Raw genomic sequence first — 14568 nt, 5'->3', positions numbered from 1 at the left:
AAAAGACAGGGTAATGTGATTCCTCAAAAGATCAATAACTGAACAACAAAGAATCTTATGGACAGTGAAGGGGATGAAATCTCAATTTCCAAGCTCAAAAGAATTGTAACTAGAACTATAACTAGAACAACTGAGATGAAAGGAGATGTGAAAAAACAAGTCAATTAAATAAAGGACAGCACGAATAAACTGCTAAATGAATTCAATTAGAAGGCAAATAAACAAGTAAATGAACTCAAAAGAATACAAACATCTGAATGAGTTCAAGGGAGATACAAATAAAGAGATAAGTAAAATAAGAAATACAATACAAGACATGAAAGGAGAATTCCATAAAGATATAGAGAACCTCAGAAAAACCCAAATTGAACCTGTGGAAATACAAACCTCCCTAAGTTAAATAAAAAATTCAGTTGAGGCCTGGCATTGGTAGTTCATACCTGTAATCTTAGCTACACAAGAGATAGAGATCAGGAGGGTTGGAGTTTGAAACCAGCCTGGGCACAAAAGAAATGGAGGAAAGAACTTCAGGGCTTGAAGAGAAAATAGATATGATAGAAAAAACCCATGAATACACAGAAAAAATGCAGAAATATGAGTGGAATATAACTGTGACTCCATAAAATGACCAAACTTGTAAGTCATGAAAACTCAATAAGGTGGAGAGTGAAAAACTAAAGGAACAGGAAACACATTCAATAAAATAATAGCAGAAAACAGCACAAATCTTTAGAAAGAGATATCCATCTAGGAACAGGAGGTATCTAGGACAACAAGCAGATGTGACCAAATTAAAACTTCTTCATGCTATATTTCAGTAAAAACATTAAGTGTAGAAGAAATGAAAGAAAATATAAATCTGCAAAGGAAAAATATCAAATTACCTATCAGGGCAAATGCATCAGAATAACAGCAGATTCCTCAACAGAAATCTTAAAAATAAGAAAGGCATGGGATGAGGTGTTTTAAGCACTTGAAAATAATTTCAGAACTAGATTATTCTACCCACAAAGCTATCAAAAGAGAGAAATAAAAGTCTTCATGATAAACACAAACTAAAATAATTTATGGCTACTAAACCAACATTCTAGAAGATAATCAAAGGAATCCTACACACAGAAGATGAAAATAAACATAGCTATGAAACTGTGGGAATGAATAAATCTTACCAGATTAGTAGATAAGTGAATGAAGTGTAGTAAAGTCACACACACACACACACACACACACACACACACACAGCACCAAAATGGCAAGAATTACCACATACTTCTCAATATTAACATTGAATATTAATGAACTCAACTCCCCCATCAAAAGGCACAGATTGAGAAGGTGGATTAAAAGACAAAACCAAATGATTTATGCCTACAAGAACTATTATCTTACTCAAAAAAAAACCCTCAACATTGATTAGAGTAGAAGGGTGGAAAAAGATGTTCCAGGGAAATGGACCCTGAACACAAGCAGGAGTAGCTGCCTACAGACTTTAAACTTAAAGTGGATTTCAAACCTAAATTAGTTATAAGAGACAAAGAGAAAATAACAATTTTAACTTATATGCATCTAATATCAGTGCACCCAATTTCATTAAATAATAACTACTAGACTTAAAACCACAGATAGATCCCAGCACAGTGACAGTGGGAGATTTCAATACACATTGTTACCCATAGATAAATAATCCAGGCAAAAAAATCAACAAATAAACCTTAGATAAAATGGTACCATAGACCAAACGAACTTAACAGATACCTACAGAGTATTTCATTTAGCAGTAGCACTATATACATTTTCCTCAGCAGCCTATGAAACTTTATCCAAAATGTATTATAGTATAGGACATAAAACAAGTCTTAAAAAATATAAGAAAATTGAAATAATTTCCTGCATCCAGTCAGGCCACAATGGAATGAAATGAGATATCATAAACAAAAGAAACTACAGAAAATACTCAAACGTGGAGATTTAATAACACCCAGTTGAATGGCAAGTTAATTATAAAAGAAATAAGGGGGGGGGGAAATAAAAAGTTACTGGAGTTTAATGAAAATTAAAATACAACCTACCAGAACATCTGGGATACAACAAAGGCTGTGTAAGGGGAAAGTTTATGGCTATGAATACCTGCATTAAAAACATAGAGAGAAATCTCAAATAAATGACCTAATGCTGCACCTGAAACTCCTAGATAAAACAGAACAACCTAAACCCCAAACCAGCAGGAGAGAGATAATGAAAATAAGGGCCAAAACCAACAATATAGAGACCAAAAAAAAAAAAAAAAAGACTCAATCAATGAAATTAAAAGTTGGTTCTTCAAAAAGAGAAGCAAGATTGATAAATCCTTAGCCAATCTGACTGGAAGGAAGAAAAATACCTGAATTAATAAAGTTAGAGGTGAAAAGGATTTCCAAAACCAGTTATTAATATATAGTTTAAAAAAGTAATTGGAAATATCCACTGCATACCCAATAAGGATAGAAAAGAAAGGAACAAGCAATGTTTGGTAGCAGTTAGCGATGAATGACAGATGAGGAGACAAGGAAATTACAATTTTCATAAACAGTAAAAGAGCCAGACTCAGATATTAAAGCTAGAAAGTAAAAACTATAATGCCAGATCAGTTAGCCATCCCATCCTCCTTTTTCCATTTCTTACCACTTTTATTTACTTTCCTTTCCTAATAAACTTTACTGTTACTTTCACTGTATTTTCTCATCTTGCCTTAATTCTTCTCTGGCCTGTCCCAAGAACAGAGGCATTTATCAGTGCTAAACTTTCTGGTAACAGTATTATCAGATAAACTAGGAGTTTGAAAATTATTAAAGCTAAAGGTATTAAGAATTTAAATATGGGTGACAGAAAGAAAAACAAGAGAAATCATACCAGAGAGGAAAAGTACATTGAATGGAGTAAGAAATAACAGTGAGGCAGAGCACAATAAAACAAGTAAAGAGAAAGACAAAACAACAATTTTGAAAAACACCTGTCAATATTTCATCTTTTTGCCTTGACTTCCCTTTGCAATGTTGCTCACACGTCCCACTCGAATTTGATCTGTCTGTGAATGTGAGTTCAATTTACCACCAGTTTCCTGGGCCCAAACTGGTTCTTGGGGTAATTGCTTGTGTGGCCAGAGGATGCTGAGTAAGGGAGGGAGGCCTTTGGAGTTTGGAAATACAAAAAATTCAAGGTGTTCTTCTTTCCCTGGTTAAAAGGTTTGACTGTAAAACCTCTCCCAAGATGATTCTACTCCATGGCACCAGTGAAGAAACTAGGAAACACAAGAGGTCTCTTCTCTGCTGTCTATTTTCTGTACAGTATGCAGATTTCCCATTTTAAACTTTATCTTTGCAGAGTGTCAATTTTGACCCTGTGGAGTTTCTGGAGCTTCATTTTCTCTCTCTCTCTTTCTCTCTACAGCACTGCTGTTGGAGGGTTCTGTCTTTCCCCACTAATTTGCTTAATGCTCTATGTTAAAGGCCATTTTTCCTTTTATAACTAAAATTCAATATTTCTGGATTTCACCTGTTCTTCAACTGCCTATTTGTTACCACACTGCCCACCTCTCCTACTGTCACACACCTGATGTTTTGCTTCAGATTCATGGAGATGCCAGAAAAGTATTGGCTACATCTAATCCACCATCTTCCCTCCCCAAAAGCTCAAAATCCTTGTTCTTAAGTTATTTTTAACATTACTTGTAATGTTAAACTTGAATTATAATGCATAAATCTCTTTGACTCTGTTTTAATATATTGAATATTTACATATCCAAGGTTTAATTTTCAAAATTCCAAAATTGATCCCATTATTCATCACTTGTTACTGAAAAAATCACTGAAAATTGTATGACATCAAATTTGGTAAGTATATAAAAGTGATATTTCATTTATATTTATGCTGAATTAAAGATTTGCTAAATTATTTAAAAACCCAATCTGCAAAAGCAAGACTTTTAATGTTGAATTAGGCAGTTACTCACTCAGCAGTCCAATGTCTTGGTCATCATCATGACCTAACTCTCAATTTGTATTTGTTTTATATGCGCATAAAATTGATTCTGTTTTTTTCAGAAGTACTAGATACAAAATGTTTATCTTTTATGGGTTCCTCAAGATATCACTAAGAATCTATGTGAATGAAACCAGAGTGTTTTGTTTTCTCATACCTCCATGTCAGGACTATAGAATGAAATTAAAATAAAGAAATTAAATAGTTTAAAACTTCTTCTATCACAGAGATTCAGATAAAATTACAATTCAACCTGTACTGTCCTCAGAGAAAATATCTCTTATTTGTTCCTTCATTACCTTGAGTAGTCAATAGCAAAATTATCCCATTATCCTTCAAATGCAGAAAGAGACTCTGCACTTAGATGCTAATGTTGGTGGCACCTGGGTTACACTCAGGGTCTCAAGCTTGCTAAGCAGGCACTCTACCAGTAGAGCCACTCTGCAAGCCCTTACATGCTAATTTAGTATTGTCAAGTTCATGCAATTCCATCCAAGTCTAAGATCATTCCTGCATGGCAAATAGGAGCTGGAAGCTCTGTCACCCAGAATCATGGGCCAGGTGTGATTCTGTCCTACTTCCTAACAATGACAGGGATTTCTACCATTTGGAAAACAAAAGAGATAGAGATGAGTTGTTTTTTCACTTTTAAGCAGGATTTCAAGGGAGGTCCTCATGACCATCCCAATAGTACACTTGAGCTGGTCCATCATGAAATTTAATTGTTTCTCTCACACAATTACAAGTCAAAGGCACAAAAGGAAAAATGTGTTAGATCTGAAGACAGAGGCAGATGTGAGTGCAGAGAAACAATCTTCAGGGCTGAACATGTGTGGCCCCTTCCAAGGCCACACATAAATTTTGTTTTCTGCCTCTTTTTTTTCCATTAATTTGTTTTATCGGAATATATTCTTTGTACATGAAGGATTCGTTGTGACATTTCCAAATAGGCTTATATTATACATTGGTTAGATCACCCCCACTGTCACTCCCTCTCAACTCCTTCCCCACCTGACTTAAAACTATCATTCTATTTCTTATAAGTATCCATCACCCATATTCCCTCACCTTAATCTCCTTCATTCACCCTGTCCCCCTTTACAACTATCCTCCACACCCCGTAACTATTTTACAGTCCTGTCTTTCAGTACTAGTATCTAAGTTGACATTCAAAGACATTGCTCAATGTATCCCCACTGTGAGTATACCTTACTTTGGTCCATTCAACCCCTTCCATTACTCTCCCTTACCCCTTTATCTCCCAACCCCTGTTTTTCAACAGCTTTCAATACGTATCCTTATTTTCTTTACCTTCACATATGATTTGTTTTATAATATTGTTGATGCTTCATTGTTCTCTTTTCCTTTCCCACCTACCCTGAGTTCCATAGAGTAGGTTCCACTACTACAAAGATGTTCTACATATGAGTTTGTATATGAGCACGTTTGATTTTTGTATATGTTTATCTTTCTGATCTTTCACTTATGAGAGAAAATATGCAGTCTTTATCTTTCTGAGTCTGTTTTACTTCACTTAACCTAATATCTTCCAGTTGTATCCATTTACCTTCAAACCACGTTGTCATTATTCAAACTGTGTACTGCAGGCTTCTTGAAATTTAGATTTGTCCTTGGATATTCTAGTGATCCTACTCCTAACAGATTCTCTCCTAGAAGTGATGTTCAGTTATGGCTGTTCTCTGGGGTTTCTTTCCATGGATATTTTAATACAGCATTTTACAGGAAATTGAGAGAAAATATTGAAAAGTAAATAATGTCATTGCTACACCGGAGGAAACTGGAGTTGAATTGTTAGTTGTCACTGACTAGGGGCATAGACCCTAGTCAACTGCAGGGTGGATTGACTCTGCGTATGCTTCTTTGGTTTTCTTTCTTGCATCAGCTAAGTTGTTGCACCTTTCTGTTTACATACCTGAGCTGCCCTATGTCATGTCATGGAAGCATATAGATACAATGGCTCCCTTCAACCTCACTGAAATTTGTTGAATTAAATAAACTTAGATGCAACACTAAGAGATTAAGTGAGCACTGTATCAGTGTTTAACTTCTTTATGAGCTGGGGCACAAATAACCACTAATGGTGTCATCATTTACATTTACCTGTGGCTTTCAGACACAAGATTCTCCTACTTCAGAGATCATGCCAATTATTTAAAGACATCAAGAATAAATATTATAACATATAACATATATCATCTCTTGAATTCTGAAACTTCTTGGAATATCATACCTTTGTTTCCAAAATGTACATATATCAGTTTGTATTTTATGCAAGGTAATCATATGTATATTTTAAATGTACAATAGAATAATGAATTGTTTTTGAAAGCTTATCAGTCACAAATTATAATTGTTTCTCATTTGAACAAATGTATTTTGAGCATTCATTCTGAACTCAATTCAAGGTTCTTTTTTTGAGTACAGACACCAGTTTTAATAAAATGTCATCTTCTTTGAATAGAATGCACTTAATTGTGGATTAGAGGCCAAGTTTTCCCAGAAGGTTTCTGAAAGCAACACTATGAGAACCAGTCTTAATTAGGCATTCACCCATTTAAGTCATTAAAAGCCTTCCACAGGATGAGAAAACTGACATTTTTTGTTTAAATTATATTTTCCAATAAGTATTTAGTGCTTAGTGCTTAAAGTTCTGTTGTCTGAGGAAAACAGCAACAGTCTTACAAATTCATAATATGATAACAGTTTTGAAATGTGTTCCAAATTAGAGATTTGAGAAGTTTTAGATTTTTTTTCAGAAGCCTCATATGAAATAGCTCCATTTCTTAGAATATGTCATTTTGCTTTCAGGTCTCTGTGAAGGAATTATCAAAAATAGCACAATTTATTAAAGTTAAGAGATTGCTATGACTTTCTAATTGCTCCCTCCAACTGACATGGCAGGGATTCCTTCTGCATTTATTTTGTAGGTCCATTTCCCATTTTTCTTCAGTATTTCATTTTGGAGAAATCCTAGAAAAAAATGAGACATCTGACTAAGAAAGAAGCTATATACATGCCACGAATGAAATTACTTTCAAGTTATTTTATGAAATGACAATCAATATCTCATGTAATCTAGAGGAAAACACATTTGTTTAAGATCACACTTTATCTTCACTTTCAAAGGCTTGCTTGGTGGAGGCCATGAAGTTTGTTCATAACACAATCAGTTATCAAATAGCTGTTTGGCCTACTAACATGGAAGTAAATTAGAACTTCCTTGACAAATTTACTATTAATCATGTTGTAAAGAAGAACACAAACCAGTGTCACTCTTTAAAGGAATGCATTTTTGTATAAAGTTACATAATGAATTGATTATTTTATATATGTTCATGGATACACTATCCAGGCTTTGCTTAAATGATATCTGCAAAAAACATTGAGGTATATATTTGACATTATTTGGTGTTTTTTCAGTGTAAGTTATCTCAGTTACAAAGACAAAGCTGCTGGGCACACTGTCGTGGTGTGACAAGACCTGGTATGTGTGAACAGGGTGTCCTCTACCTGAGAGAGCAGGTGACCGAGGAAGATCACTGAGTTCTTTACTACATTGGAAACAGTCCTTTCTTTAAGACTAAACCTTAAAATTAAATGTTATACTCATCACATAATTATATTCTATAATTATTCTACACATCACACAATTATGTTCTACAATTTTTTTGGAATGACAAAAATTGAGTTATCAGCTACAATGCTGTAATTATAGAGATTTTTATTCAGTTGTAATAAGAGAAAATATTTTATAAATTATATGATACAGTGAGGAATTATTACCACTTCCTTTTTAAAAACTTTATTTTTATTGCCTGTTGATATTCAGCAGATAATGTATCTCCATATCCCTGACTTCTATTTCTACAGAGTTCTCTAGTTCCCATCTACTATAAGGAGTTATGTAAATCATTCTGTGGTGAGGATTTTCAGAAAAAACAAAATTTAAAATTCAATGACACAAAAATATGTGTGGATGTTGATGTTAATATTCTAAGAAACTGAATTGTGATGAAAATAGTTATAAATCTGATTGCTCATTTCATAAAGTTGTTTGTGAAAAATTAGTGGCTTTCCATTTATGTGTTTAATAATGGTAAACTTATTTCCAAATCTATAGTAACCTCTTCTCTGTCTGTGAAAAGTTCTGACCCTGTTGTGTAGAACAGTTTAAACGGATATTATTTTTTGTTACTCAGCTCGCATTGATGGTCTAAGTCATTACCTAATGGCTGAAAGTATAAGGATTCAAAATTGCAATGTGTTTAATATAGTGGTGAATTGAGTATCATAAAGCAAGGCATTTTACAATATATTTCTGAGTATGTTATGATTTTTTAAATTTAGTAATTACTGTGGTGCAGCATGATAAACCAATACATGCATTCAGTGTAATGATTTAATCAGAACAGTTAAAATCTTCAACACTGATTTCAAATGAACTTCTAACTCATGATTTCATCTAATATGGAGGTAATAGTGAACATTGGGTGAGGAGGACCAAGAGGGATTCATTAGGAGTACAGAGGTTCTGCTCTTTCAGCTGCTTCCAGGCTCATCTTAGTACATTTTTCCACTCCATCACATGAAATATCTGCATCTAAAATACATGTATCTGGTATGACTTAAAATTAAGTCCTCAACACCACAAGAAGAGTGTGCAACATTCACTAATACTGCTATTTACCAGGAGTTTGTGGTTTGAAATCAAAGGTGGGTGAGACCTGACTAGGTCACTTCCAGTGCATTCAACAGGTCAAAAATTCTTCCATTTTTCAATGAAATGAAAAGAATGACACATGTGTCTTTGTAAATCATAGCATTTTAAAGTACAGTTAACATATGCAAGAACTGGTGGTGTAGTGAGTGTGATTAATACTTGTGATGATCAATACATCACAGCGGCCTTTGGCATGGAGGTTCATGCCTACAATCCTTGAATACAAGAGGCAGAGGCAGAAGGATCTGGAGTTTGAGGTCATCCTGGGCTACACAGTGAGTCCCTTTCTCAAAAATGGTCTGGTAATGTAGCTCAGTTGTAGGGTCCTTGCCTAGCATTGATTTGTTCCTCAGCTAAAAAAAAAAGAACAGCCAGACAGGGAAAGCAGCCCTCTCATCTCCCCTCATCCAATACTCAGCAGCTACATTTACCAAGGTTATGGGAACACCTGACACAGCTAGGTCTGACTTTCAAACAGTTACTGTGACAGAACTTTATCACCATATAATTTAGGAGCACAATGAAGGCAGCATATTGTCTAGTAATTGACTTCACAGAGGGAAATGGTCGTGAGGTGTGTGTTTATTTCCAAAGATGAGTAAAACCCAAGGAAGACATGCAAACATGAGACAGACAAACACCAGTATGTTTGCTTAAGGATTTTTTATAATTATATCCATATTTTACTCCTTCTCTCCCTTCCTTCCTCCCTCCCTCCCTCCTTCCTTCCATTATTGGTTGTACTAGGGATTAAATTCAGCAACTCATACTTGCTAGGAAAGTGATGCACCACTTGCCCCAGTCCTTTTCCTTTTCACACAATCTCACACTTTTGTCCAGGCTGGTCTTGGACCTTGCTCTTCCTAACTCCATCTTCCAAGAAGCTGGGATTATACACATGTATCATCATACCCATTTTATTTCACAACGTTTTTAGCTTGAACAATTATCCAAATATTTTATTTATTTACATCATAAAATATTATGTTTCTGTGTCTTTATCAATACTTTTTACTTTTCCATTAACTTGATCTTTTTTATTAAACTAATTACATCATGTCCAGAAAAATGTAATCTTGAAATTGATGCCGGGTTTTAATGAATAGTTTCCTAAGAACAATGATTGATGATGTTTATTTTCTCTCATCAGTGACTTGTTATATTTTCTATTGCACGTCTTTTAAACATATAAAGCAGTTTTATTATAAACAATTTTTGATGTAAATGTCATCAAGTGTGTATTAGTAACATGAAACTATTTTAGAGTATTGCAAAATGAAAAATTGATATACAGTACAGAATTCTGCTAGTTTGTTTTTATAATTCTAACTCATTCAGCCAACCTATTTACTATTTTTATACTTTTTCTCAGTTTCAATTTTTCAAAGCAGGTAAAACTCATTGGTGTATTTACAGTATTTGATTATTTTTTGTGTTTCAAATAAAATTACTGTGCTATGCCTGTAGTCAAGATCAAATAAGTCCTGGGAGAATGCAATACTGTTTCAGGCCACTTCACCATATATTTTTAGAACATGCAAAATGTAGGTTAACAGAACATTATTTATTCTGAAAATATATGGATGCCAGGCCTCATGTCAGCCCAAAAGGAAAATTTCAATCCATAACTTTGATTTAACTCTTCTTTGCATGCTACCCCAGTCAAAGGATAATAAATATTTATTTTGCATCCTGTCTTATCCTGTACTTACTTTTTCTCCAACTCTATAAAATTGCATCTACATTTACAGAAAGAAATTTATCCTGATTAATGTGTAAGGAATATATATATTATATTTGTACAAATATTACTACAGCTTTAGTTCCTATTTATAACCAAGATAGTTGAAAATTGAGAAGTGAAGTAAGGAGTTAATAAAAATTACACTATATTATAACAATTGTCATGCTATCAATTGACAATGAGTGGAAGTTTTTTTTAAAGTAAGGGAAGCTCCAGTCTACCAGAGTGTGATTTTTGCAAACAAGTCATAGAAATGCATTATTTTATTGTCATTTTATATTTAAATTATGCACCCAGTAAATAGTTTATTTTACAGTTTTAATTTTCACAGACTGAGAAGAAAGGAGTTGGAAACTCCAAATGTATAGCTATAAGAAAAAGAAAATGCATTTCTCCCTGATTTGATCAGCACACACTGCACAATGTGCTGAGACATCATGCAGTTCCACATTAATATGACATGTTGAGCAAAATAAATATAATTAAAAATAACTTTTAGGACTATTTTTCAGGTGATGAAAGTTTAGCATACTGAATAGGAGACAAAGTCATGTAAAGTGATTCCAGAAAACCTATTATTTTTAATAATTGCATTTTGTTTTCTCTCACCGGCATGAGTACATGGGTGCTAGAGATTTTACCTGCTTTGATGATTCAAGGTAAGCCATGAAAATAGGAAATCACAGTTTGGGGACAGACTTTTCACTTGTTGGTCTTTTCCAATATGGCCAACACTTTTCTCTTTGCTGTCATTGCCATCTTATTTTCAGTGGCTCTAGTGGGGAGTATCACACTGATTCACATCATCTGACTGGACACCAGACTCCACACCCCCATGTACTTTCCAATCAGTCAGCTCTCTGTCATTGACATGATGTACATCTCCACCACTGTGTCCAAGATGGCAACCAAGCTTCTGTCAAGTACAAACACTATTACATTTTTGTGCTGTGAAGTTCAAACCTTTGTGTTCCTTAGTCTTGGTGGTTCTGAAGCCCTTCTTCTGGCTTTCATGTCTTTTGATCTGTACATAGGCATCTGTCATCCTTTACATTATTCTGTCCTCATGAGCAGGAAAATCTGTTGCTACATGGTCACATATGCACGGAACACCAGTTCCATCAATGCTTTAGTACATACATGGTATGTATTTCAGCTTCCATTCTGTAGGTCTCAGGTCATTAACCCACTTGTTCTGTGAACTTTCATCTCTCCTACCATTGGTGTGTCAGGACAAATCCCAGTATGAGTAAACAGTTCCCTTGAGTGGACTTGTTATTCTGTTGTTACCATTCATGGTCATCCTAGCTTCCAATGCTCGTGTGCTTATTGTTGTATTCCAGATGTGCTCAGGCAAAGGACAGACCAAAGCTCTTTCTACTTGTTCCCCCCACTTGATTGTGGCAAGTCTGTTCTATGTAAACACTCTCTCTACCTACACCCAGCCACAGTCATTGCATTTCCCTGACAGTGATAAGGTGGTAGCAGTGTTTTACTCCATTATCACTCCTGTTCTGAACCCATTTATCTACAGCCTGAGGAATAAGGTCATGAGGGCCATGAGAAGACAGTTGGGATGATGAATATTAGTATAGAAACATGGCTTTGGGAATCCTTCCTTGAGTTACTTAAAAACTGTTCCTAAAAATTTACTGGAAGGATGCAAAGACTGATAGCTTATACAGAAGCTTGAGAAACTGTGCTTTTTAAGATTGTTTACCTTGTAAAGTAATAGTAGACAACTTTGTGGACCTACTGCTTCCAGGTTATTAATATTGTGAAATGGCCATTTTTACTAATCTGAGATGCAACCCATAAGAGAGAAAAAAACAAAAAGTGACAAATATCTGCTTAAAACAACTTAATTCCACCTTAATTTCATCATCAATTTCTCTTTGCCATGCAACTTAACATAGTTTCCAGCAACAAGTACATGAATATATTTGGAGGGACAATCTCTCTTTCACTCTACCAGGTTTTTAAAATGCTGTGTCTTTAGCCAAAGGGCACTAATGCTAACTCCTCAACACAAGAAACCCTAAAGGGTAATACTGTGCAGCTCCCAATATTGGGAGCTGCTCTCCTCCACTGAAGAATGTACAATTTTCTACTTTGGCAGCTCTCACCCTTTGTAAGCAGGTTTCATTTATCTTAATAGACTGCTATCATGCTTTCATTTTACTCTGTCCCCATATATACTTCAGTAAAATTAAACATATTAGTACTTCAATAAGGAATTCAAATATACCACATATAAGCAATATGTTATAATGATTTCAGTCAATTATACGCTACTATTGTGTCATATAACGGGTTGTTTCTTAGTTATATACTTAAAAATTCACTACAATAAAAATCCCATAAAATATATTTGCTAACTAATATGCAGTCAAGGACAAAAAGCACATTTAAATATAAGCCTTACTGACTCATTTGAGCATGTTCCATTGTTAGCCTAATGAACTAGATCAAGACCAAGTATCACAAAGTAAAGACCTACTCCAAAGACATCTCAATGATATGAGGATAAGTGTATTCCTGTTAGCTGACTATAAGCCCCTAAATTAATGACACTCCTAATTTTTAACTAAATGGGACAATGCACAACAATCTTATAAACAAATTATACTTAGCATTTAAGGCACTTTCATTATTTTTACATTTCAATGCAATGCTGGTGCTGTGAGAATCCACTCCCTCAGGAAAGGCAAAGGATGGGACTCCACAGCAAAATTACTGTAAGGAAGAAACATATGTGAGGGTGAAGGACTGGAGGATTACAGTATTTAAGGAGTGTACACCATCTGGTTTCTACAAGAGTTGAAGTCTTTAAGCATAAGACTGTCAACAATGAACTTAAAGGAGAAAGACTGGCTACCTCAGAGATGTGAGCTGTACCCATTGTAATATGCTATGTTGAGAGTCACAGGGTACATGTAATGTACCAAAACAATGGGACTTGGAATTAGTGGAATGCAACTATAAGTAAACTCTGTATAAAACACAAATCTCATCAACCCTGTCTGTTCTCACCACTGTATGAAACTCTGATTTGAACACAGAGACAATAGGAATACCTGTTTTCTTAGTTAACCTAACATTCCCACAATTATTTTGAGTATAAAATTTTTCATTCATTTATGGGTGTACTAAAATATTCATTTTGTTTTTACTCTGTGCTGAGAATATACTTAGCAGCAAAAATGAACTGCATTTACCTAGACCAATTGTAACAAAGACTTTGTTTTTTTCAAATTAATTTATCAATTTGATGTAAGAACATCGTTTGATCTAGCCTACCAAATTAAAAACACATAGTTTACTTCATTTTTACAATTCAATATTTTTATCTTCTCATTATTAGTAATCTTCTAATTTCTAATCTTGACTCTGGTAACCTTTTAGTAACTCAAATTGTATTTTGATTTTAAAGTTATCTTCTCAATATAAAATATCCCCATTAAGTTAAAAATTCTGAGGGAAGGATAAGAAAAACCAGCACTGACCTTGACCCTGCAATTCTGGTTATCTGGCACTCTGTGGTTAGAGAAGGATTACCTCTGGAACTTAATAACTAACATTGTTGCTGGTCAGCGTATCTTCTCAAACGTCAGTCTGTATTTCTGGTTCCTGCCCACATACCTCCTTCCTGTTCTGAATTATACATTTTCTTTGGAGGCTATTTCATGTATTTTCAAGTATGGTTTTATATATGCAGATATTTTATTTTATTTTGTTTTTTTTCCTTTGACCTAGTAATTTTATTTCTAGCAATTTATCAAACAATCATATATACAGATTATTTCTAGGATCAAGCATTACTCATGTTTACATATCACATTTTATTTCTGAGCTCAGAAGAGGAGATGAGTTAAAGGAATGCTTGTAAAGTGATTGAAGCATTGATGGGAAATTGCCCATGACAAAATTCCAATGAAGCCAAATAAGAGAAGATAGATGACATCTCAATTTTGTTTTTGTTTTCTAAAAAAATGTATATCTATGTACATGTAGTGTGACTATCGATGTCATATGACTAGCAGAAATACCTGAACAACCTGATATT

At 34.3% G+C, this 14568-nt stretch overlaps 1 pseudogene; it reads left to right on the top strand.

The window, feature by feature from the left end:
• The first annotated feature begins 11168 nt into the window (after positions 1-11168).
• LOC109678302 (olfactory receptor 2AK2-like) lies at positions 11169-12082 on the top strand (annotated as a pseudogene).
• Positions 12083-14568: the final 2486 nt, after the last annotated feature.

Source organism: Castor canadensis, chromosome 15 (genome assembly GCF_047511655.1).
Source record: "Castor canadensis chromosome 15, mCasCan1.hap1v2, whole genome shotgun sequence".
Classification (NCBI taxonomy): Eukaryota; Metazoa; Chordata; class Mammalia; order Rodentia; family Castoridae; genus Castor; species Castor canadensis.
This window is presented reverse-complemented; position numbering and strand designations above follow the sequence as displayed.